This window comes from Triturus cristatus, chromosome 11, assembly GCF_964204655.1.
Source record: "Triturus cristatus chromosome 11, aTriCri1.1, whole genome shotgun sequence".
In the NCBI taxonomy this organism is placed as follows: Eukaryota; Metazoa; Chordata; class Amphibia; order Caudata; family Salamandridae; genus Triturus; species Triturus cristatus.
In genome coordinates this window covers 978,429,815-978,457,432 of record NC_140594.1, presented here as the reverse complement: position 1 = coordinate 978,457,432, position 27,618 = coordinate 978,429,815, and positions in this window count along the sequence as shown.

Below are 27,618 nucleotides of genomic sequence, written 5' to 3'. Positions count from 1 at the left end.
ACACTGTAGGAAGAAGAAGTGTGAGACTTCTGCACAACCTAGACCACCTCACCAGGACTAAAGCAGTAAAGAAGGGTCATGACAAAATACCAGATCCCTGAGGAGAAACCAGAGAATAGTGACTGGTGGCACCCATTCCCTACACTAAGAGAAGAGGCAAATGACAAGCCCGACACCACAGCTCAGGGACCATCCATGGACCAGGCAAGTGCTGCAGGAGTGAAGAAAGGTAGTAGGGAACCACACAAGTGGGTATCATAGCTAAAAGAAAGCAGCCCAAGTGACATAAATGACCCATAATGAATTCTCTATGTATTTAGATGATATTTCATAAAGAAAAATGTTTTGAGGCTCTGAAGATATTTAGTTTAGGAGTTAAAAGATAGGAAGAGAAAGGAAAGACAGACATGAGACAAGGCAATAAGTTAAGATAGGAAACGTTGCAAACAGAAAAAGGAAAGGAAAAGCATATATTCATAGAAGGAAGACAAAAAGGTTTTTTTTAAAGACTGAAGTAATAAGTCAGTTTTTAATTGATATCATTTCTTTTTCAAAACTTTATCACCTGTGTTCTGTTTGAGGGAAATGACCCCAGATGGGTAACTAGACATACTATCAAAAAAATAATATCGAATGGACATAATATCGAATTCAAAATATAGAATGGACAAAATATCGAATGGACATAATAAAGTTGTTAAAAATATCGTATTGAAGGTAAGTAATATTAATTGTTAAAATATCGAAGCATATAATATAGGCATTAAAATATATCGAATTTTTAAAAGTATTTTATATGTTAGTATATGTGTTAAAAGTGTATATTATTTTTGTAATGTATGTTTATTTTTTTAACTAATACATTTTAGGTTATTTAATTTGTGCAATTTAATTTCGTAGCGGGTTGAGGGTTTATAGGGGAATAGGGTGGGAAGTAATTGAATTATAGTAAATTAAATATTAATTTTTAGGAATTATTTCTTATTTTCAATTTAATTTTGTGTTTTAGTTCTGTAGCGGGTTGCGGGTTTATAGGGGAATAGGGTGGGAAGTAATTTTATTGTAATTAAGTAAACATTATTTTCTTATTTATTGATATTGATTTTTAATTTATTGTTAATTAATTTTTAATTGGTAATTAATTTTTATTAAGTGGTAATTAATTTTTATTAACTGATAATTATGTAAATTTTATTAATTTATTTTCTGTTGCAGGTTTTGGGTTTATAGGGGAATAGGGTGGGAAGTAATTTAATTGTAATGAATTATATATAAAAAAAAATGTGTGTGTATTGATAATTAATTTGCCGTTTATTAATTATTAATTGGTATTTTTTTATTATTAATTAATTTTTGTTATTGAAAATTAATTAGTTGTTAATTCATTATGAATAGGTAATACATTTTTAATAACTAATATTTATTTGTATTTATAATTAATTAATTATTAAATAATATGTAATTGGTAATTAATTTTAATTAATTTTTTATTGGTATTGATATTTAATTTATTTTTATTAATATATTAAATCATTACTTTCCCTACTGTTGCACTCTCTGGAGTGGGAATAGTATTTTTTACCCCTACGCTATCCAACGCTTTCCCTACTGTTGCACTCACTGGAGTGGGAATAGTAATTTTTACCCCTACGCTATCCAACGCTTTCCCTACTCTTGCACTCACTGGAGTGGGAATAGTAAGTTTTACCCCTACGCTATCCAATGCTTTCCCTACTGTTGCACTCTCTGGAGTGGGAATAGTAATTTTTAGCCCTACGCTATCCAACGCTTTCCCAACTGTTGCACTCCCTGGAGTCGGAATAGTAAATGTTACCCTCCCGTTATCCAACGCTTTCCCTACTGTTGCACTCTCTGGAGTGGGAATAGTGATTTTTACCCTCCCGCTATCCAACGCTTTCCCTACTGTTGCACTCTCTGGAGTGGGAATAGTAAGTTTTACCCCTACGCTATCCAACGCTTTCCCTACTGTTGCACTCTCTGGAGGGGGAATAGTAAATTTTACCCCTATGCTATCCAACGCTTTCCCTACTGTTGCACTCTCTGGAGTGGGAATAGTCAATTTTACCCCTTCGCTATCCAACGCTTTCCCTACTGTTGCACTCTCTGGAGTGGGAATAGTCAATTTTACCCTCCCGTTCTCCAACACTTTTCCTACTGTTGCACTCCTGGTGTGGGAATAGTAATTTTTACCCCTACGCTATCCAACGCTTTCCCTACTGTTGCACTCTCTGGAGTGGGAATAGTAATTTTAACCCCTACGCTATCCAACACTTTCCCTACTGTTGCACTTACTGGAGTGGGCAAAGTAATTTTTAGCCTCCCGCTATCCATCGCTTTCCCTACTGTAGCACTCACTGGAGTGGTAATAGTAAATTTTACCCTCCCGCTATCCTACGGTAAAAATATTAAATATTTTTTATTAATATTACGTTAATATAAATATATGTAATAAAAAATAAAAATGTATGGTTATTCTTTTTTTTACTTACATTAATTATTTAATAATTTTAAGGTTATTTAAGTACTTTTAAGAATGTTTTAGTTACTTATATTTATTATTTCATTAATTTTAAATTTCTTTTAAGACATTTTTAAAAAATCGATATTTTGATTAACTATATTTTTTACAACGATATTTTTGATTCGATAATTTTGTACTTACCTGTTTGTAGATAGGAATTCGATATTTTTGTCCTCTTTATTATGTCAGGTCGATATTTTCCTCATCGATATTCTGTCAGTGGTCCCCCCAGATGAGGCTAACTCCTACTGCTGGAGTCAGGACTCAAAATCTGGAAAATAAAAACTGTGAAACTATACACATATACTATAGAATTGAATGAGATCTATTAAGAGACATCAGAAAGGAACAAAAGAGAATTACTTTCCGAGAAACAAACATTATTTTGACTTATTATATCCTGGCCCACAAGACTTCCAACCATGTAAATAAAATCTGAGCATTGTAATTCGAACCAGTTTCTATTGTTAGCTGAAGTTTGAAGAAGTTAGATTTCTCAAACGAAAAACTCCAGAATAGGCATGTAATTTAAAACAATACTTTTTGGTTAATGTGTTACATGTTTCAATATTGCCATCTTTGAGTTCTGTTGGACATTGTGGTTTATGATGAAACCTACAATGATAATTTTGGACTATATTATTCGGTTCCCCATTTATGTGGGATGAAGCACCTCCTGCCATGCACTATAAGGACATTGGAAGTCCCTGAGGAGTTCCATGAGTATACAGAGGAATGAGGCCAAAGGCTCGGTTTCGTTTTAAGTTCATGGAATTTCAAGATGACTTGCAATATCCTTAAACTGCACTACAGATGGCATTTAATTCCTAATAATACATAGTCACACCATAATGATTCCTGCAAATCACTTAAATATTTAGGGGCAGATTTATGAGCCCCTTGCGCCACTTTTGCGTCACTTTTAACATGGGAAAAGTGACGCAAAAGTGGCGCAAGGGGCTCATAAATCTGCCCCTTACTGTCTTTCTCTCTAACATGAAAGAGGAAGTAAGAATGCAGACATGAAACATAAAGGTTGAACCTAATGTGAAATTAAACTTCACAAAAAAGCAGTTAGTAATTCGTTGCAAAAGGATGTTCGGGTCAGTTTAATGTAAGTCAGAAACAAAAAATGCTATGGCTCAGAATGAGTAGTAAAAGGCAGAGAGATTCTATTTTTCTTGTAATGACCTTTAATGTGCAAAAAACAAACATATTGCCATCATTAGCTCCTTTGTGCTCTTCGCTGTTTGTTTCAGCAAACCAGACCATAAGAATGAAACCCCGTTTTCGTGGCTGTGCTTTGTTAAAACAGCAACTGTATTCAGTGGTGGCTGCTCGCATTGGAAAGTGGTGGACCGGGGAATACAAACAAAAAAGATTACATCAAACATAATTAAAGTTTGAATAAAAAAAAACAGTACTTACCTGCTGCTCCTGCAGCCCCCGCCTTGCTCCTCTCTCATGATCCTCGACTCCGGAAGTCAGGGCTGGTGCAAGTGCGCAGGTTCCTAGATGCAAATTCCAGCCCTTCTCTCATGCTGGGAAAATTATTTCCAGCACGAGTGAAGTGCTGCGATTGGTCTGAGTGGCCTGTTTTGCAAATCAGACAGTGCCTGGTAGCCTGGGACTGTTCTCCATCTGGCTGTGCAACACAGCACAGGGTGGAGAAAGGCTAAGTGCGCATGTCTGTTTTGCCGGCCTAACATGGTAGTCCAAACTGACATGCGCACTTAGCAGTGCCCATTATTCATCCAAAAGCTTAGGATGTCCCGGGCCCCAAACCTGCTTGCTCTAGCTATCTGAAAAATAAATTGATTTATTATCATTTTATTTTTCTCGTTTGCCTCTGCTGGCTTTCAGCAGGGGGGTGACACCCCTCCACCATAATGGAAGAGCCTTCCTCCCCTGCCTGCATGTATGCTCATTTCCTACCTTGCCACCTGGGCAGATGGCTCTGACAGAGGAATTCTGATGTCAGAATTCAGCTGTTATATATTATTACAGTTGAGCAGCTAAGTCATTTCATTAATATTGGAAACTAAAACGTCAGAAGTCACCTGTAATAAGGAAATTAGAACCAGGATTTTATACTGGGGTTATAGATTCATATGTATTAAACATCCATATGTATGGGGATACTATTCGAAGTAAGACATGTGGCAAATATACATACATAAATACTCCCACAAATATATAAGTGTACTTTTATAAACATCAATATGAAACGCATGCATAGAAACTGAAACAAATACTGCAAAAAAAAGGTCTTTCTCAAGGGAGATTTCACACCATTGCATTATGTCTTCTGGAAACATTTTGACATTTCATAAGCATTTTTCAATTCTGTCAACAATAAAACTAGTAATCTCTGACCATATTCAGTAATATGAACAGTAGCGCCCATGGTACATTTATAAACGAGAACATCAAGATAAAGGCTTATGAGAAGTGTCTGTGCCACGTTCTGTTTCACATCATTACGCCATGTGCTTTGTATCATGATGCATAATTCACGGATGACACTACCCTGAATTGTTTTTTAGAGTAAAGCCATCCATTTGACTATTTTCACACTGATGACATCCATTTGAATATACCAGTCATATGTTATCTGGGAGCGCTGGCACAGAGGAATAACAAATAGGTTCTGATTTTAGTAGCCTGACAAAAACTGAGAATGGAAATGGGGCGATGATACAGAACAGCAGCACAATACATTCTTGTGTCACTAAGCGCATTATGTTTTTCATTCTTTCCTTCGCAAAAAATGATTTCTCTAATGTCTGATAAATTATGCAACAATGTCTAGGGAATTACCAGTTCAGTTGCAAATAATGCAAATATTTTTTTTTTTGTGATCTGTGTGTCTTTTTATTTGAAATAGACTCCCAAAATGGAAGAGTGTATAAACTGATTATTTTGTCTGTCTCTGCAGTTGCAGTAAAGTCACTTTTCAATGCACCTGATGCCCAGTATTAAACAGGAGGTTTTCTGAAAGAACCTGCAGGCAGTATTAAAGAGAAGAGGGCAGGAAACAGGGTGTAGCTGAGAATGGTGCACTGGCACGGGGGCCAGAGGACTGAAGGTCCCATGCAACCCTGATCATTCCTGGGTCTTACAATTCAGACATCATCATGGGGGTGGGGACTAGGGCCCATGAAATACTGGCTACGCTACTGTCAGGAAACAACACTACAGTTGCTGGTTTCACCATAATGTGGGCGATTGGGAATAGAGAGAACAATGAGATGGGGTGAAGTGATGGGGAGAAGATGGCCTCCAACAATGCAGTGGTGATTCACGCAGTTGTTTAACCAGGGGGAGGTTTTTAGGCAGGACAACAGGACAGGAGGACTTGTTCCTCACTCTTTCGAAAGCATTTATTTGGGGCGCGCTGAGTAGGTAGCAGATGTAACTGCTAACTGTCCAGGCTGCAGAGACCAGGGCCGGACAGGCTGTAGTGGGCACCGGGCGTTTCCCCGGGTGGGGGCAGTTTTTGTTACCGGGGCCGGTATATCGGCCCCCAGCAACAAAAGAGCCACAAAGGAAAGTTTTCAGCTAGCATCGTTCCCCCCCTCTCCCCCCAGGGCCAGCCCAGCTCTTTGCCAAGGCCCGTTTTGGTACCCAGTCCAGCCCTGGCAGAGACTGTAGCTTATAGACTCTGCAAACCTCCCTCACAGCTAGCAATATGGAGGGTGTAAATGAGTAAACCCAAACCCTTCAGTGTTATTTTTGTGCCTGCTTTTAAGTTTATTGCAAACTACCTGATGCTTACGGGACATCATGCATACAATACACATAATGCACCTTATGTATATTGGAGCACGCACATAGCACCTAATGTGCTATTTGTGCAATAACTAAATTAATCCTAGGTTAGTACCATACTTCCCCTCTTTGTTTCATTTAGTCAGTGAAAATCTTTATTTCGGCTCAGTGGCCATAAAAGTACATATAAAACAGAGTGCATTACAATATGTAGAATATTATATTGGTTAAAAAAAATTCAAAACGTTGATCAGTTCTTATGGGCCTACATTTCTGGCACAATATGTGACATTAAAAAATCTGAGAGTAAAAACAAAACAATGGCAGGATAAAAAATACTGTTGAAATTAAAAATGCTGTAGGAGTACAACCAGTGCCTTTTAACCATGCAGCATTTTTTGTCTTACCTTCTACGTGAACATCAAAACTAGAGAGACAGATATACAATATTTTGGTTGGTGTCACTTCTCAAAATTCTTAACGCAGACCTTTAATTTATAAAGCCCACATTATGACTGCATAATCAAATTCATTTCTTTTTCAAATACAATGATAATTTGGGCAGAAAAAAAACATGCTCGGAGCTTCCCACAACTTCAGGGCAAAAGGGACAGAACCTATTGGAGTTGACGGCATCCCATTTCCATATTACAGTAAAAGGACAGAGTGGTAAAATACCCAAGTGGAATTTATTCTTTATGAACCTCCCAGGTGGGGAAATATTCATCTTGATGTTTCCTTTACTGACTCTGTCTCAGTTCTACACTACTTCAGCCTTTCGCCTCTATTAAGGCTAACCATGTCTTGAAATGTGTTCAAACTCAGCAGCGGCCAGTGGTGGGAGTGCTGCGGGGCGATGGGGCAGGGTGGGGGTGGAGCAGGGTGGGGGGTAGTAAACTTTGGAATACGGCCCAACAGAGGTAAGTAAACAAATAAATAAATAAAACGAATTTCATTGCGCACGCTGCATTGCCAAATGCGAGCATTGCGCGCAATGAAATTTGTTTATTTTATTTATTTGTTTACTTACCTCCGTTGGGCCATATTCCATAGTTTACTACCCCTCCTACTCCAGCCCCCCTGCCTCACCACCCCGCAGCACTCCCTCCACCGGCCGCTACTGTGTTGCGGGGCGGTGAGGCGGGGCGGGGGTGGAGCAGGTTGGGTGGTAGTAAACTATGGAGATAAGTAAACAAATAAATAAAACAAATTTCGTTGCGCGGCCTCATTGCATTTGACAATGCAGCACGCGCAATGATATCCGTTTTATTTATTTATTTGTTTAGTTACCTCCGTTAGGCCGTATTCCAAAGTTTACTATCTCCCACCCTGCTCCACCCCTGCCACGCCCACCGCTCCACAGCACTCTCACCACCGGCCACTACTGCTCTGTACTTGTAGCTGAGAATTCCATACCCGTAAAGGGGTTTACACCTGCTAGAAATTCTTTTCGAATTCCAGGCAGGCATTGAACTGGTAAATTGGGTTCTAAATTTCAGTTTTTGTTCAAATTTACCTTTTTGAATAGGGAAAATATTCTTAATTTTTTTTAACCATATTCAAAATGTTTAAAAATGTATTATATATTAAGCTTGATGTAAACTCTTACATAAACAATATAAACATACACATAACAATTTTAAAATTCACAGTGCAACAGAAAAATTAAGCAAAATATTAAATGCACATTAATAAAAAAAAATCTCAAGTGATAAAAAGGCATCAGTGCGATTTAGAATTATAACTCCAGTCCAAAACTGTATTAATTGTGGTGGCCAGAATTACTACTCTAACTCGAATCTAAACAAAATTGGGGAAAGGACATATATTGTGTGGGATGGCAGATTCAATATTCTTATTCCAGTCCCCACAAACATTGAGAAAGTGGTTATATTGAAAGCGATGGGCAGATTTACTATTACTCAAAGCCCACAAACACCGGTGGAAAGAGCCAGCATAAATTGGAGAAACTATATACATTAAAGTCTGACAGATTTGCTATTACATTAATGCAGGCTTAAAAACATTGGAGTGGCAGCGTCAAATCTACTATTCTAATCCAAAACACTTTGTGGAAAAATAACTAATTGAAGGATACACACTGACAATTCTTTGGACCAAATGTACAAAGCTTTTTTGTGGTCACAAATGGCCTGGTTTGAAGATCTTAAGGACCACTTTCTACTCTTAAATAGTGTTACACTTTTTATATTTTCTTTTAAAAAAGTATCAATTTTCCCTTAAGGAAAACAGATTGCATTAAAAAAGATACTTTATTTAAAATCACTTACAGACAGTGGTCTGTGGACCTCAGAAGGCAACCATCCATTTGATGCTTGTGATTCCTAGTGGGTTACAACTTGCGACCTATCTCCTTAATATTTATGAGTTAGGTCACAACGTGACCCTCTAGGAATCAGTATTTTGTGAACTTACATATCAGTACATAGATCAGTTTGCATAATAAGGTATTCAGTATAAGTTGGTGCTCAATTTGTGACCTCTTTTAATTAATCTGTTCTTCGTACAGCTGGTCCTAAATTCTGACCCACAAACTTTGGAGATTGTGCATATATTGGGGGGCAGATTTCCTGTTCTTGTCTAACTCCAGTCTAACAATCAGGGGCAAGTACACATATTGGGGGAGAGGGTCGCATTTACTAAACTAATTCCATTTTAACATAAATAGAAGAAAGTGCATACATTGAAGGGGTGCTAAATCCAGTCTCATATACATAGAGGAAAGTGTGTAAATTTGAAGGAGGGCAGTTGCACTATTAATACACCAGTCCTGCCATCCAGTGAAAAAAATGCCTATATTGGGGGAGTGGGTGTCAGGTTTGTGACTTTAACTTCAATCTAAAACACATAGGGTAAAATATATAAAATGAAGAAGGTCCAAATTACTGCTGTAACTCCAACTCCACTTACATTGGGGAATGGCATATTTGGGGGGGTGCAGAATTACTATTCTAACTCCAGCTCTATTAGAGAAAGTGCATATAGTAGGTGGTTGGAATTACTATTCTATCTCCTTACGGAAGCAAGATTAGGGGGCCGATTCCGATCCTGGAAAAACCGGGTACGAACCGTCGGTCAGAGCGTTTTCTCCATCCGACTCGTACCCGGGAAAAAAACCCTACAAACTTGCAAGTACGATTTGTACGGAAACACCATTTCCGTACGAGTCGGAAAAAACACCGACCGACAGCAAAATACATACGAATGTGAACCGGGACACCGCAGACGTGACGTCCGGACGGAGTTAGGCATGTGTTTACGTACCAGCAAGTACGATTCGTACCAACAGCAGTCCGGACGGCAATATTTTTACGGCACCCAAAAAGTGCCGGAAAAGCGAAGTACGCCGCGATGCGAGCGGAATAGGGGGCCCGGTACACGCCGTCCCCCCCCCAGCCCCCCGTATGTAAGTGCCGTCCCCCCAGCCCCTGTGTGTACGCGCCGTCCCCCAGCCCCCCGTGTGCACGGCACGGACCCCCACCCGTGTATGTACGGCGCGGACCCCCACCCGTGTATGTACGGCACAGACCCCCACCCGTGTATGTACTGCGCGGACACCCACCCGTGTATGTACGGCGCGGACCCCCACCCGTGTATGTACGGCGCGGACCCCCACCCGTGTATGTACAGCGCAGACCCCCACCCGTGTAAGTACGGCGCGTACCCCCACCCGTGTATGTACGGCACGGACCCCCACCCGTTTATGTACGGCGCGTACCCCCACCTGTGTATGTACGGCGCAGACCCCCACCCGTGTATGTACGGCGTGGACCCCCACCCGTGTATGTACGGCGCCTACCCCCACCCGTGTATGTATGGCGCGGACCCCACCCATGTATGTACGGCGCAGACCCCCACATGTGTATGTACGGCGCGTACCCCCACCCCCGTAGGTACGGCGTGTACCCCCACCCGTGTATGTACGGTGTGGACCCCACGGGGGTGAGGGTACATGCCGTACATACACGGGTGGGGGTCCGCGCCGCACATACACGGGTGGGGGTCCGTGCCATACATACACGGGTGGGGGTATGCGGCGTACCTACGGGGGTGGGGGTCCGCGCCATACATACACGGGTGGGGGTCCGTGCCGTACATACATGGGTGGGGGTACGCGTCATACCTACGGGGGTGGGGGTCCGCGCCGTACATACACGGGTGGGGGTACGCGCCGTACCTACGGGGGTGGGGGTCCACGCCATACATACACGGGTGGGGGTCCGTGCCATACATACACGGGTGGGGGTACGCGCCGTACCTACAGGGGTGGGAGTCCGCGCCGTACATACACGGGTGGGGGTCCGCACCGTACATACACGGGTGGGGGTACGCGCCGTACCTACGGGGGTGGGGGTACGCGCCGTACATACACGGGTGGGGGTCCGCGCCATACATACATGGGTGGGGGTACGCGCCGTACCTACGGGGGTGGGGGTCCGCGCCGTACATACACGGGTGGGGGTCTGCGCCGTACATACACGGGTGGGGGTACGCGCCATACCTATGGGGGTGGGGGTACATGCCGTACATACACGGGTGGGGGTCCGTGCCGTACATACACGGGTGGGGGTATGTGCCGTACCTACGGGGGTGGGGGTACGTGCCGTACATACACGGGTGGGGGTACGTGCCGTTCCTACGGGGGTGGGGGTCCATGCCGTACAGACACGGGTGGGGGTATGCGCGTACATACGGGGGTGGTGGTATGCGCCGTACATACACGGGTGGGGGTACGCGCCATACATACACGGGTGGGGGTACGCGCTGTACATACACGGGTGGGGGTACGCGCCATACATACACGGGTGGGGGTCTGCGCCGTACACACGGGGGGCTGGGGGGGACAGCGCGTACATACGGGGGGCTGGGGGGGACAGCGCGTACATACGGGGGGCTGGGGGGGACGGCGCGTACCGGGCACCTGTTTGGACGTCTCCATGGTTGCTATAGGAGTTCGCTCCGGATGGTCTTTTTACCATATGGTTGTACAATCGGACGGACGGTACGAATCGTACTAGCACGCTCGGACTTCAGTTTTCCGATTCGTACGTAAAACTGTCCGGGGACGTGTCGGACACTTTTCCCGACCGAGGACGTGTCGGGGAATTTACCCAATGCGATTCGTATGGACTTTTTCACATACGAATCGTACTTGCCAGTTTGTACGGGACTTGTACGATTCGTACGGAAAAAAATCCAGATACGATTCGTACGGGGAATATTCTAACTCCAATCCAACGAAAACTGGGGAAAGTGCATCTAATAAGCATGGAGTCAGATTTCTATTATCGATCCAGTTCAACAACATTTGGGAAAGTTCTTATAGGGGGGTGGGGGGAGTCAGATTTTCTATTCTAAGTCTAAGTCCACAAATATTGGGGAAATAATCTATACTTAGAAGAGGGTGTAAGGGTAGGTTAGGTTTCAATAACAAAGCTCTAAATAAACAAAACTTAGTAACACTGTATCTCAAAATCATATCAGGAATAATATAATAATCACACATTTATTATAAATTAATTTGTGTATAGTCAATTACATGCTCATTATTTTTATTCTAAAAAGTAAATATATTTCTTTAATTATTTTTATAGTTTGGAAGTTAAATATTTTATTTAAATTTAAAAAAATGAAATAAATAATAAAACAATGCGGACTCAAACATTGCAATTAAGGACTCTCTCATATTAATCTAGTGTAAGCTGTATGAGAAAACTGTTTATGAGTGGCAGGGCAGCTGTAGTTTTCAAGACTCAGCTAATGTTAACCCTGGATTTGGGAAATATGATGATTGGCAAAGGTTTGGTTGCCTGACTCCAATTAACCCAGAACATTACTTTTAATCTGGTGTTAACCTAAAGGTCCTCTTTGGTCCACAATAACTTCCACGATAAATAATTTCATTTGTTAGATACGGTATCTATCAGGGCTGCTAAATTAGTAATGAGGGAGGACATTTGGTCCAGGCTCCCACTATTACAAAAAAAATAGTTTTAGAAGTCAAGACCTACTTGGCATTTTGCCAAGACATAAAGGGAGCTATCCAGGAGGCAGGGCATACCTTAGATCTGTTATTATCCTCTCAAATATGTTGAAATGCTTTAAAATACTGACCCTTACTTGAACTGATCGTTCTATCATCTATTGTCAGTTAAACCCTGGAGAGCACTTTTGATATTTCTGAGTCTTAGCCAGATTTGAGAAAAAAACATTCCCTGGAGCCGATTGGACTCTACCCAGAGATTCACTTTTTTTTAATCCTACAACAAAATGTTTTTCTTTTAAATGAAATGCAGATAAATTGTGGTGTAAGTTCACCACCTGCTTAACGATGCATTCAATCAGTTCTTCCCTCTTGATTATTCAACCAGAGTGAAAAATGAAACCTACAAACGTATAATTTATCCACAACATTTACAATAAGAGGCGGAAGGTTCAGCGAGCTTGGTGGCATCCATCCTACTTTGAGGAATCATGCTCAGCCTTGATGCCCAGTTAAGAAGCTCTAAGGACTTTTCATCAAGGCGAAAACCGATTTTATTGTCCATGCTCTCAATTCCTCTAAAACAAATTTGTCAAATTTAGTAGTCCTAATGCAGCTACTTCACAGATTACAGATTACTCCTTCAGAAACTCTCTCTGACAATTTAGCCACTTCTTTTCATGAAAGCTTTAAGGACATTTACAATAGTATGTTTCAGAGCAGGATGCATCTTAAGAGTATGTGCAGGCAATGATGACTCTTTCTACCTACATGGGTGCATTACCGGTAATATCTCAGTAAACAGATACAACTCAGTTTATGACCCTTAAGTCATGATCTCCAGATGGTGCCTGTCCTCCAGTGGTATTGAAATCTTTAGCTGCCACAGTTCACACTTACACCACTATCCTTAAATTCTTTTACCCCATTGGAGGTAGACAAAAAATGGAAGAAGATTGAGTGGAATCATTTGTAAAAAAAAAATCTAATGTTATCTTGCAAATGAAACAAATTATAGGCCAATTTTGCTTTGACAGTCTGTCTCCAAAATCAGTGAGAAATACATAGGGCCTAATTTATGAAAAATGGGCGTAGGGAAGCCCTGCAAGCCTTTTTGCTGTTCTTCCCTAGCACAAATGCACAATATTTACGAGATACAGTGCATTCTTGTCCTTTCAGCCAGCGCTGGTGCCCAATTGATGCCTAGTGCCAACGTAGGCACCCTTGCACCATGATGCAAGGGTGTCTGCGTTGTTTGCAGGGTTGATTTTAGAAAAACAATTCAGAGAGGCATTTTCCTCCTTCAATGTGTGCTGCAGAATGCAGCACACATGGAAAGCGTAAAAAAGGAGGAGAATTGAAAGCATTTCTCCTCCTTACACCTGCTCTGTGGACGTGTAAGGTTTTGACGCTGCCTCAGGGTTACATGATTTTGTAAATCTGAGGCTGAGCCAAATCCATGGGTGTTGTGTGGGAACAAGTTCAAGCTATCGAATAATGACCATTGAGGGAGTGACAGCTCCACTTAGAGACAAGCTGAGCACTAGTAGGCAGCTGGGACCAGTGTCACTATGTAAGTTGCATCCCTCTAGCCCGGTTGCACTATAAAATGGCAGTGACACTATAGCTAACATTTTTTTACAAATACAAGGGAACCCAATTAGGTAAGCAAGGACCTTGGGTATCAACTTTTTATCAAGGACAATGGTCCTTGTCAAGAGTAGTTAAAACAAGAGAAATGAGTAAAGATCAGAATCAATTCAATATAGTTACTATCCAGCCGGATAGTAGGATTTAATCAAACTTATTCTCATGCATCAAGACACAAAACAATATAGAGCGGAATACAATCCTGTATCCAGAGACATAAAAGTGAGGCGGTTTGTGCAAAATAATAATTGTGACATAGAAACATAAACAATCCAAAACGGAACATTCAGGCAAAACGAGGGGAGGCTTGTTAATAAATGTGGAAAGTAAAACAAGCGTAATAGTTGACACAGCCGTGACACATGGCATAAAGATAGTTTGTGTGCACGGTGTTCAAACACCGTGCACACAAACTATCTTTATGCCATTTATTAACAAGTCTCCCCTTGTTTTGCCTGAATGTTCCATGTTGGTTTGTTTATGTTTCTATGGCACAGCTAGGTGCCTTAGTAAAATCCAGAAATGACGATCTTTTTAACAGGATTGAATTGTTAGTCCTAGACCTTAAAAAGATTTGATTAAGAAATTTGAACACTGCCTGGAAACATTCACTTCCCTATATGACCAACATCTACCTAATTTTCAAAGGGCCTGCCACACTGAAAATAATCTTGGACCTCGTCCTTCGTCTGAGTCGTCTCACCATACTTCTGATTCACAATTGTAAAGGCCAGCTGCCAAGGACAATACGTGGTCCATCTCAGATCCTGCAGCTACTAACGTTAGCCATATTGGTTCTCAGCTACCGACCTGTGCAACCCTTTCTGCCAGCAATAAGGGTCCTCCAGTAAGGTCAAAGACTATTTCATCAGTTCAACCCCAACCTCGACAGTTTCAACTTCACCTCCCCCCTGAATCAACACCTTATGTTATAGTTTTGGATCATCTCCCTATTCTTCACAGTGGGGAATTTGAATCAGAGAAAGCACTGATGAATAAAGTTTTGTATTGGCTGAGTATGCATACAAGGGTCTCTACAGAACTCTCACGTGAAATCCTCACAGTGAGGCGAGTGTCGGTTGACGGCCTCCATCCAATATCAACGGCTGAGGAATATATTGCAATTAACTTTAAATCACCGGTACTAGTGAGGAAACTCCTTTCTGTCCTAAGCTGCCTGACAGACTGAAACCATTTGATCAGAGCATTACCATTGGGCCATTTTCATCCACATCTGGGGGGCTACAGGTAGGTTCTCTGAGGAATAACAGTGTTCGTTTTACTCCTACACCTCTGTTTACACCTTCCTGGTAGTCTCCTACTAATCGTTTGTGAGCCTTATATAATTTGGAGGAAAATGACTGACAATCCTGAACACCACTGACTCCTGCAAACCCCTTACAAATAGAGCTCCATTAACCTTGGCCCCTCTCCTAGTTTTCCATCCGTCAAAGGTTATAGCAGATACCTCAGACTTTAGGACATCTGCACCCAACTAAGATGCCTTAAGGGCCAAGGGTTTATTCGTTTATTCACCCTGTAATGATTCCCCCTGTTCAAAGTATTTCCTTGGACTATCACTAGTTGACCAAGAGGAAAAATTAATTCTTTATTTAGTTGTCCCTCGTGGTCGTCTCTCGAAATCCCCCTCACCTGGCCACACCGCCTCACCGCGGTGAGCAAACTAACGATGGATTAAACCCAGATCTGTGACTGGGGGTGAATGTTTTGTCAATGTGCAACATTCCGTCCATCATCTTGTGTGTTTTGCTATTCGCCCTATGTGGGAAGGGTATGCCCAGACGTGGGTCCCGTGCTCACTACGCCACTGGAGTCAAGCTATCCTGGCTGAAGAGGGGTGAAACCCCGAAACCGGTCCTAGGATGCTGGATTCCGGTCCAGGGAAGACATGGCTTGGCAGTTCGGGCTGGACTGTTCCCATGAGGCACAGGGTCAAGACTGATTTGCATATGCTCATGTCTGAACTGGGGTGGCGTGGTGAGCAAAATAACGATGGATTAAACCCAGATCTGTGACTGGGGGTGAATGTTTTGCCAATGTGCAACATTCCGTCCATCATCTTGTGTGTTTTGCTGTTAGCTGCAAAACAGCAGTAAAGTAATGTCCTTCATAAATGTAATTTTCACCAGGTGATCATTTGCATGACGCTTTATGATGGCAATTCATCCCATGGAGAATCCTGGGGTGGAATCTACAATTCTGAAGTAAATTACATTATCACTGTTTTTCTGGGGTATTTTCATTGCCAACCTACTCCAAATCAGGCCTTTTACTTACTATGCTCTTAAGACCAATACATGAGTAATCAGGTAGTCTCAGATCTTATTTACTGTGTGAAAACATGGAAATATTGCAGCAGCAAATACCAAATAAATACTTACTATGATTATTTTTATTAGCTCCAGTCCTCTTCAGTATTTTAATAATAAAAAACGTGCATGCAATCGTTTTTAGATTATTTTAATTTTTGTTTACCAGTTCCAGTCATCCATTTTTAGATTGTAATAATAGAAACATGTGCATGCATTACAAGAGTGTATTGTGTGAATGTTAATATATCAGTGCAAAAGCTGATGTATGGCTGTGCAGTTAGTCCAACGTCTGTCCTTGTCCTAAATCCCCATGAAGAAGATACCAAGAGCCCATCGCAAACCGCAAGGCCCTCCTCTTCCATTCCCTGTGATTTAAACTCCGACGCCGTGAGCAGTGGCGTAAACACCTTCAAAGGTGGACAGCCCACCAACGCGCGCAGTTTTGAAGGCTAGCTCTGCGCATTAACAATGTAAGACATCTTAAAAGAGAAATTCCTCTTACAACAGCATAACATCTTTGTCAAAGCGTATCCGCCCTGTGTTCTGAAGTCTCCGTGGAAGGGTCCCCTCCCCTACAGAGATGTGAACTATTTGAAGACGACCCCCAAGTGATGCGAGCCCTTTGAAGGGGAAAACTATAATGTGACGGCTTTGAAGAGGCAGGAAGAGCAAGTTAAAGAAGGGAAAGCAAGTTGATATGGAAGCCTCTGAGTCATTCCAGATGTACTGGATTTGACGGGCTAATTTTTGGATGTATTAAATGTGCTCACAACTCCACACATTTTTTTAAAAAAAAATTTTAAATCATCTTTTGTTAATCGGTTACATCAAAAACATTATAGACACTTCAATACAAGCATTCTTTAATAAATCCCGGAGTTGCTAATTGATAGGAAGCCCATTACTTTGCAGGAGACTTTTCTTGTTTGTTAATTATTTGAAAATTAAGATCCATGTAATGCTCAGTCCACTGAGTTAATATTTCATAACGCACTGGCTTTATTTTACAGCTTAGCAGAGAGTGCCTGGCAGGATGGCGGGGACTGCGGTGAATGCGATTTGCATGTGTGTTGAGCATGGGACTCGTGGAGGTTTTTCGTGAGGGGCAAGGTACCAGATGCTTGGGAATATCCGGCACAGCGGTTGGGAAAAAGAGAAAATAAAGCCTTGACCCCAAAAAAGAGGAACAAAAAAGGAATTCTGTGTAAGAGGAGCAAAGATTTCGCCAGTGCTGGGAAAAAAAGCTCAACAGGATTCCTTTGTTGTTGTTTGTTTTTTTACTTACTTTACAAGTGTGGGCCACAAACTGCATTTTTACGAACCTAAAATATTATGGTTTGCTTTCAGCCTGTGTATCCTTTGTACTTTTTTGTTTCTCACTGAGATTGAGAGTCTTTCGCCAAAATGCATAATTTCTGAAAAAGTCAATGTGTTGCTTTTCTTTATTCTCTACTAATGTGTCATTACTACTTTCAGGTATCAAAGGGCATAAGCAGCATACACATGGCATTGTCATTTATCAAACATGTATGTCAGGCTATAAAATGACAAAAATATGACAGTAATTCAAAGACACAACTAGTTTGATCTGTCCGAAGTGTAGAGTCCAGAGATATTCTGCAAGGGTGCTGCAGAGGCACTTAGAGCAAGCACTCCATGGTGCAGGCCATGAACTGACCAACAAAAAGCATGATGCTGAAAGGAGCAGTTGATGATATGATGACAAGTGCCCAAAGGATATTGTGGGACTCTTTGCCATTGAAAACATTCCCTTTGTAAAGAAAGAATGTATGCGATTCTAAACGGGGCGTGTGAGAAACTGCCTCTCTTTGCATGGTAAGCCCCATTTCTTTGACAACTGGAAATGCTGGCTTTTTAACTCTGCCCACTGAGCACTTCCATCGAGGTCCCATTGGATGTGCCCTAACCCCTAGCCATGTTAAAATTGTCTAATAGCCAACTGGCATACTCAACCTTACAGTAAGGCCACACTAAATGGGACAGGAACAACCAACAACATTGAAAGTTAGTGTCATCTGTGGATTGTAGCACCTATGCCATCCACCAAGTAGGCTTCAGGCCTACCTGGTACCCTGGCAACTATAGCTTTGAACCCTACACTCAGATCTGACAAAAATAACCCCTTTTGACAGGAATGAACCCTACATGTAACTATTAAATAGGTCACTACTAAGTAGGTCTTGTAGCCCAGAAGGGATGATGCCTTTAGTAACAATTCAGGAAAAGTAGTTTTAATAAGTGATACTATACATGCCTAAGCCTTCAATGGGATAATTGTCATTAGCCTTCTGCTAGTGTTTCCCCTCACTGAGGTCTGAAAAGTGCTCCCAGATCAGAAAAAAATAACTTAGGACTTTTTGCATAGGAAGACCTATGTATGAGATCTGTGGCAACTATCAGTTCAGGAAGTGCTGCTGGAGAGGGTTTTCAGGAACTTTGTTAACATGTAAGGGAAAAAGTTGAGGCTCATCCATTCATATTTAAAAATAAAGGGGGACCTGGGAAAGAGACTACTTTTGTTCTATAGGCCCTTTGTATGTAGTTGGCACAACCCCATGCGAGAGGATCTGGGCACAGAATCAGTTTGTATATCAATTCTTTATAAAATTTTCATAACAGCATACATGTATGACAGTCAAATGTATATAGTGGCAGTACTAACACAACTCTGTCACATAAGGTAAAACAAATATCCGCACTATGTACATTCCCACTGCGAGAAGAGGGACTAGAGAAGGGACTTCCTAATAAGAAGCAAGTATGGACCAGCGTATGTGGGAAGGCAAAAAGGGAGGAGTGGGAAAACAAGGGAACAGGGATAAAAAGAGGACATGGGGCATCCCCTCGGTCAGTCACAGAATGGTATCGTCTAACACAACGCCTTCTGGAAAGGCAACCACTGTTACCAAATCCGAGGGGTATGCATGGGGGAGCATTAATTCTTTTTTCCCTTTACAGGGACCAGTCGGGCTACTCATCCCCCATCGTGATACTCCTGTTTTGCTACAGTGGCGCTTGAAGTTGTACCCTATCTAAAGTACGTAGCAGAGTATGTGCATGACTCCATGCCTAAAGTGTGGTGTGAGTTATTAGGTTTTCCACATGATCTGGCCTGGGCATGGCTTGTGCAAAGGGAAGTGAGTATGCCCTTTCTTAGTAATATCTGGCATTCCAGAAAAACCCAAATAGGAGCTTTGTTGCGGGGTTTCCACATTTGCAGAATGTGTGCCAGTTGAGAGGCCAACCAGTAGGACTCAGCATGGAGAAAGGGAAATCCCTCAATAGGGATTCTAACGTGCAACTTCATAGCCTTGAGTCGAGACCTGCGGCATCCCCAAACAAAGTTGCGGATGAGGCAGTCTCCCACTGTAGAGCCCGTGGTACTTCCAAAGGGAGCATGCTAAATATATAGTTGAAGTGTAGCATCACGTTCATTTTAACAATCTGTCCTCTGCCCCAAATGGATAATTGGAGTTTCTAACCAGACCAAAAAATCTTTTTTCATTTTTTTTAATTAAAGGGTGTATGTGATCCTGGTTTAACTTAACTAACCCGGTATTCAAATGAACTCCAAGGGAACAGTGCATCCCCGAGAGACGCTGCCATGATAGTAGATGTCGTTGGCAGGGTCTCACCTTTCGACTAGTTTACTGGGCAACCAGAAGAAACCAAAAAAATGCCTCTGTCACTTGCATCAGTGCTGGCAGCAATTCTAGAGATTGGTACAGGACCACCAGGACATCACCCACTTAATAAAATGCTTTTCGCTCCCCTTGGGATTCCATGGATATTCAGAGTTGCATGAACGGTGGCTACCAGTGGTTCCAGCACTCTGACGAATGGTAAGGGAGAAAGGGGGCAACCCTGTCAAGTTCCCCACCTGACAACAAAGAAATTGGAGGAAAACCCCCCACAGGACACTGATGCTGTGGAGGAGGAGTATAGCCACTGTCCTTGTCTATGAATGCTTTCCCCAGCCCCATCACTTCCATCACACTAAAACAGAAACCGCCAGGCCACATAATCAAACAAATGTTTCTGCTTCAAGAAAAACAAGGAGTTTGTCCTCTTCATCATAACATACTTGCCACAGGAGGTCAGATAGCATCCCCAAGTGATTTGCTGAGAATCAGCCAGGCACAAAGACCACTCATGAAGGGTGTTGTAGGAGTGGGAATTACACCTTAAGTCTAGTGGCCAGCACCTTCGCCAATATTTTTCAGCATTTATGAGTGACATGAGATGGTAACTGACACATTGAAGGGGATTCCTACCAGACTTGGGAGCAGCGATATTGGTGCCTTGTTGAATTTTGGAGGGTTTGTTACCATCTGTCATTTCTTTAAACAGCTTGCCCAACTGAGGCACAACCAAGAGTCTGGTTGTCTTTTAAACTCAATCATGAAACCATCGTCTCTCAGAGTCTCCATGCTCACCATATCATCGATAGCCTGCACTATTTCTACCTCAGTGATGTCGCCTCCTAGCAACGCTGCCTTATCGTGAGTGAGTGTAGATAGGGTTAGTTTCTACATGAACTCGCTCTCTTCCTGGGTCATTTCGCACGTATTTGGGGACAACCGGTGTCCATAGAAAGTGGCAAGTTCCATCGGCCAACAAGTAAAAGAGCAGTAAGGGGAGTCTAGTATGGTAACACTGATGGGGACGGTCCAGGGTCCAAGCACTCCCCAGGATCGAAGGACACTGTACAGGGAATCAACCAATGTCCAGTGCCACACCTCCCAGCTACAGCAGATGTGGAAGAGGTCTCAACGGGGGTGAATAGCCAGGTGTCAGGCTGCCCTGGAAATCTGGGAACCATGACGGCAGCAAGGAGCTGTGATATCCAGAAGTCTACAGCCACGCCTCCCCACTCCACAGGTCAACCTATGTGTGCTGCTGAGGAAAGGATACACTCTACAACAGCAGGGATACACACAGGTTATTAATATCTGTGAGGGTCACACCTCACAAGTATCCAACTGAGTCAGAGACCATGAAGAGAGCCAAATGTCCTCACTCAAGATGGCTGCTGTTGTTCCTGTCCCCGACTATCATCAGAGAGAAGCCCAAAACAATGTTCAGGGAGAGGTGTGAGTAGGGCCACCCAATTAGTAACAGTAAAGTGTGACCTAGGTAGTGGAGCCAGATCTCCATATGCTGACTGGTTTCAGTGGTTGGACGAGGTAAAGGCAGGCAACCTCATCCAATATAGCAGTGCAAGGGTCCCCTCCTTATGGCCACAAGGCCCAGTATCTTCTGTTCAGGATCTGCATATGCTGGAAGGGTAGATGGGAACTCACAGGTCTGGTGCACCCCTCACGGTAATTCTGTAAGTGGCGGTCAGTGCTAGAAGGGGGTCTCCGGCCCCACTGGGTCTCTCACTGTACTCATACCCATGCCCCATCACAGCCGATATTGGGGGAGCGCACCTTGGATGTCGCCTTCAGAGGGTGATGTACCGATCCCGTAGTCGCCAGCAGCATATAGGGCTAGTTAGCCACCTCCATCCTCTAATGCATCCTCTCACACCTAAGCAAGGGCAGATGTGGGCTTCAACACCTACCACTGCACACTGTGTTATGCCAGCCAAGCCCCTACTGAAGCATCTCCACCTGACTCTGAACTGTGCACGGGCTAAGTCTGACATGTTGCCGAGGGACCAAGGGCAGTACCCAGCGAAAGTGCACTGCATGGCGTCCGTTAATGCCCAGCCGGCCAGGAGCTCTAAAGAGATGTCTCCATTCTCCTCAGTAGCAAGATCCGCCCCCTTACAGATTCAGTTTGATGAAAGCTGAGCAGAAGGTGACTGATCTCCATTTCCCTCAACACACCCCTGGCCGGGATGTCAAGATCCCTTCAGGGTTAGAGAAAATTTGCCACGTTGGATTTCCCTCAGAATACTGCACTGTGTGATTATTTGAAGTAAGTCTAACATGATGTGCTACAAAAGTGGGAAGTGTTGCCTGTGTAAACTTGTTTCACTGGTTAGGGCATGTCCAGGAGTAGTCACTTCCCACTGTCAAGTGGGTGGCACCTCAACCACAGTTCATCAGAGCACTCCCCGGGCCTGCTGAGGAAAAGAAGAGGACTGGACCTGCTGTTTGAGATTTGTGTGGAGACCTGAAGGGATGGGCCTGCTCGCACTTGTCCCCAGGACTAACAAGTTGACTCAAAGGTTCAGTTGGCTGACCTCCTGTGTTACAATAGGGACAAAACAAGAGGCCTTATACCTGAAGGGCCCAGCTGACCACCAGCAACTGGAACTTGACCGGATCTTGCTGGTGGCCTCTCCTGGAGTGAATCCTGTCTGCCAATTGCTGTCCCTGAGACCCTGGAAACCTTAGAAGTGGCCAACAAGAGCTGCTTCAGAAACTCTGAAACATTGGGACTTAGAAAACATTTGAACTTCTAAGACCTCAGGAGCATCAGCGGAAGTTTGCAGTGCAAGTATTAGATTTTAAAGCAACTTCATCCGAAAATTTCAGGTTTGCTCCGCTGGAGTATTTTGAGCTCCTTAAAAAAGACCAAGGGACTGATTTATATTCTAGCAGACACGGTGATCTCCATTGTAGTGGCAGAGTATTTTACATCTGCCATGCCGAGAAAACTCCACCTGCCAGATTTATAAATGACCGCCTACCAGGCTGTCAATTTTAAAGGCATTGGCAGGATCGTTTGTCAGTCAAGGCGGTTCCTGTCAATGCATTTTACTGTTTGCTGCAGGGTTGCATCTTTTCAAAAAGAAATCCCAAAATGCATTTTTCTTTTTGAAAATAAAAAAGTAATACTCCTCTCACTATGGGAGGCTTCTCCCATGGCGAGGGGAGCATTAGAATGGTTTTACTGTTCATTGCCACTAGGTTATACCTGGCGGTAAGCAACAGTAAATAATGACTACTTGTATGCCCATCAAATTGGGTGGGCAGACATGTAACCATTTCTCTGATGGCCTTTCCTCCCCAGGGTCATGGGAGGGGATTAATCACAGCAGACACAGAATAGTCTCCACCATGGTTAACCCTAAGATCCTCCCGCATGTAAATATGACAGATAGATCACTATATTGGTGGGGGGAACTACATCTCTGTTGCGACTGAGTTCCCTCTCTGCCAATATATAAATCAGGCCCTTAGACTTAGGGTCCCATTGAGTTGCAAGTGGAGCTGAGCTCACCTTCCCCCCCCCTCATTTTGCCAGCAGATGGCCCATTGAGGCAAAACTAATCCCTCTATTGTTTGTCTGTCAGGGAGGAATTCACAAAGCCTAACTGTCAGCTACACCCAGTCATGTGACCCAAGACAGACTACAGGCACAAAGGAATAAAGGCAGGACAATGCCAACTTTATGGAAGTGTCATTTTCAGAATTGTAATGAAAAATCAGACTTTACCGATAAAGATGATCTATCATTACAATTTCATAAAGTTCCTCCACTCTGCTCTCATCCCTCCCTAGGGTTTCCATCGTGTTTGTGGTGACTCTCTCCCAATGGAAAGGCAGAGCGAGGAAACCCAAGAGTGTAAAGCAAGTGCTCGCAAACTACACAACAAGATTGGGCCTCACAGTGTTGTCTGGAAGCCGGAGCGTGAGTCCTCAGAGTGCTTGGATCCAAAGAGACACAGAACGCAGAATGGCCTCCACCTTTGAATAAAAAACTACAAAGCCTTTGCAGGGTAAATCACAGCATGTTGGGCCCATGACAATCGAGCATCTCTACAATTTCTGAAATGCTGATATTTTTTGGCGAGGTCTTTTAGGATTCCTGAGTCTTTGGGGATAACGGGGGAAACCAGCAAGCCTTTGGAGGTCACTGTGATACAACGAGGATTGCGGGCAGCAAGCCAACAGATAAGGTATATTGAAGAGTGGCAGTCCCTCCAGCAACCCAGCAGGCAGCATGCAATCACAACAAAGCAGATAGTCCAAATGGTGGTTCCTCCTGGCAGCACAGCAGTCCTCTGGCAATGTCCAGTTTGTAGAGCCAGCAGTGTCTGGTTACACATTCAACCAGTGTCTAAAAACATAGGGTCACAGTAGGGGGTAAATCAGCCCTTTGTGTGAGGCCAGGACAGAACCTATACAAATGTAACGTGTGAATGACCTCTCCCTCTCCCATCCCAATAAAACCATTGGTATGTACATGAATGCAGATGTAACCATTGTCACATCCAGCCATTCCTGTGTTGTGGCTGTCTGGAAAGTATGCACTAAGTGCAGCTGTCACCCTAGCCCAGATGTGTATTAGAATCAAGCTGCAAAGCAAGAAGAGTCATAAGCATAAAGAAATGCCCACTTTCTAAAATAGCATTTCTAGAATAGTAATATCAAATCCAACTACACCAGTAAGCAGGATTTATCACCACTATTCTAAAGATACCAAGCATGGCAATGCAACCCCTTTCTGATCAGGGATTACCACTTATGTATATATAAGGGAGTTCCGAATGCTTGCCTGTGAGTGGAGTAGGCCTCACAGCAGTGAGAAACAAAATAGGCTGTTTGTCACTACCAGGAAATGTCACACATAAGGCACATGTCCTACCTTTTACTTACACATCATCTTGCCCATAGGGCTACCCAGGGTCTACCCTAGGGGAGACATAGGTGTGATAACAAGGGGAGTTTAAGGCATGGCAAGTAGTTTCAAATGCCAAGTCAAAGTGCCACTAAACTGCACATGCAGGCCCTGCAGTGGCAGGCCTGAGATAGGTTTGAAAGGCTACTTTCTGTGGGTGGCACAAGCAGTGCTTCAGGCCCCCTAGTAGCATTTAACTTACAGGCTCTTGGTATATGGGATACCACTTTACTAGAGACTCACAGGTAAATCAAATATGCCAAATAGATGTAAATCAATCATACCTGATTTAAATGAGCACATTAGCACTGATTAGCAGTGGTAAAGTGCCCAGAGTCCTAAAGTTCAACAAAAAGAAGGCCCGAAAATTGGTGGACAAAGGCAAAAGGTGTGGGGATAACCCTGCAAAAAGGGCCAGGTCCAACAGCTCCCAATTCAAAATTACAGCTTGTTAAATATATTAAGAAATGTGCAATGTTTTCATATAGGAGGGGTAGGCCTCTCAGTGATGAAAAACAAATGTAGGAGATTTTCACTACCAGGACACGTGCAACTTAAAAGTACATGTCCAACCTGTTAATTACACTGCACCCTACCCTATGTGCTACGTAGGGCCTACCTTAGGGGTGACTTATATGTAATAAATGGGGAAGTTAGGGCTTGGCAAGGGTGTTTTATTGCCAGGTAGATATGGCAGTAGAAAACTGCTTTCAGGCTTTAATGGCAGGCCTGGGACATGTTTTAAGGTCCTACTCAAGTGGGTGGCACAATAAGCACTGCTGCCCCACTAATAGCATTTAATTCACAGGCCCTAGTTATATGGTATATCACACTGCAAGGGACTTGTAAGTAAATTAAAACATGCCAATTAAACTATGTTTAGGGGAGTGGGCACAGCACTTTAGCACTGGTTAGCAGTGGTAAAATACAAAGAGTCAAGTCCAACAAAAATGAATTGACGAAAAGTGGATGGTAAAAGGCAAAGTGTTTGGGGTCACCCTGCAGAGAGGGCCAGGTCCAACATCAGGAATGCACCATATTTACTAATATATGGGTGCATTCCTGCTCTTTGACTGCGCTGGAGCACTATGTGCTGCCTGGCGCTAACGAGGCACCCTTGCTCCATGGTGTGAAGGTACCTGTGCTGCCGACAAGATTGTTTTTTGGCTGAAGGAGACACCTCCCTGCATAAAAACAATCCCGTAGAGACTTTTTCCTCATGCAGCACACTTAGAAAGAGGCAACAATGAAGGGGAATAAAGATATTTCTCTTCATTGCACCTCATTCGGAAAGGTATACATTTTTGGTGCATTCTCAGGTTTACTACTCTTGGTAAATCCTGGGATGTGCCAGAGTACATTGGTCGATGTGCGGGAACACCCACTGTCCCCCCATAGAGCGCCTTCCTGGTGCAAGGTCATTTAAGACAGCAACTTGTGCTGCCTTGCATTAATGGGCAAATTTACTAAGCCATACAGGGCAACGCATGGTGGCCTTGTGTGGCTTGGTTAATCTGAATTAATGATTTAATTGCCCTTTCATCACCCTACGTGATGCAAGGGCAATGTAATCCTTAGATAAATCAGGGCCCTAGCTCCTTGAAGCAAAAACTCTATACACCTGAAAGCCCCAAAATGTTGACATCTCCTGCTCTTAATTAGTGTTTCAATGGTGGAACAACCTACCTAAAGAACACGCCTGCTCCTACATTCGAAACTTAACCTTTCCACCTATGCTTCAGAAAAACATTGAAATTGCATGATTTGCTGACTCCGTATCAAATAATTAGAAGAAGAACAAATTTGTCTTATATTTACTTTAATTTTTGATATATCTCTCAATGTTCTGTTTTATTTTACTGTAATTAATCTATTGTCTTACATTTCTAACCTTACTGTGTATCACTGGTTTGAAAAGTTAAAATGGAATTCCGCATTATAAAAATTGGATTGTTTGTTGACTGGGGTGTGATCCTTGGTCAAGCAACAACAACAATCCTTGTTGGTGAGGCCCAAGCCAACCCTAAATTAACTTGTGCTCTTTCCTTTTATAGCTTGGTACAGAGCAGTCATGCTTAACTTAGAGGCATCGTGTAAAGAATGTGTGCAACATATTAAACAGTAGTAACGTGAAAACGCCACATCTAGGTGAAAACACCACACAAAAAGGATCGCACACCAAGTTAGAAAAATCAAGTGATTTTTAATAAATGAAAAAAGACAAAAATGACAAAAAATCTAGAGTTATTCATTGTAAAGATTTTGGCAAACATAGTGCCAAAAAGCACAAAGCACCAACTGTGTGTGGATATCTGGTCAGGCATGATCGCCAAAAAGTCCCAAGTTCAGGTCAATCACGGTGGAGCCCAGGGCAGCTACAAGGATCCAGTTAGGCCCGCTGAACAAAGTACTTTGAATCCTGGTTTGGGGAGAATTATCAGTATCCTTATCGAAGGCGCGTAGCACAGTCAAATCTGTACTGTGGTTCTGAAATGCACTGAGGCTGAAATGTGAGGGTTTTGAGTTCAAGAGACGCAGGTTCAGCCCTCCTCACCCAGGCAAGAGGGCAGCAGGCAGCAGGTCAGCACAGCTGGGCAGCAATCCTTCAGAGCAGACGACCTCCAGAGTGTCAGTCCTTTTAAAAGCTCAGCTGTCTTTCTTCCTGGCAGAGTATCAACAGGTCCAGAAGTGTACTGAAGAGTTGGTGTCTGAGGCCCAGT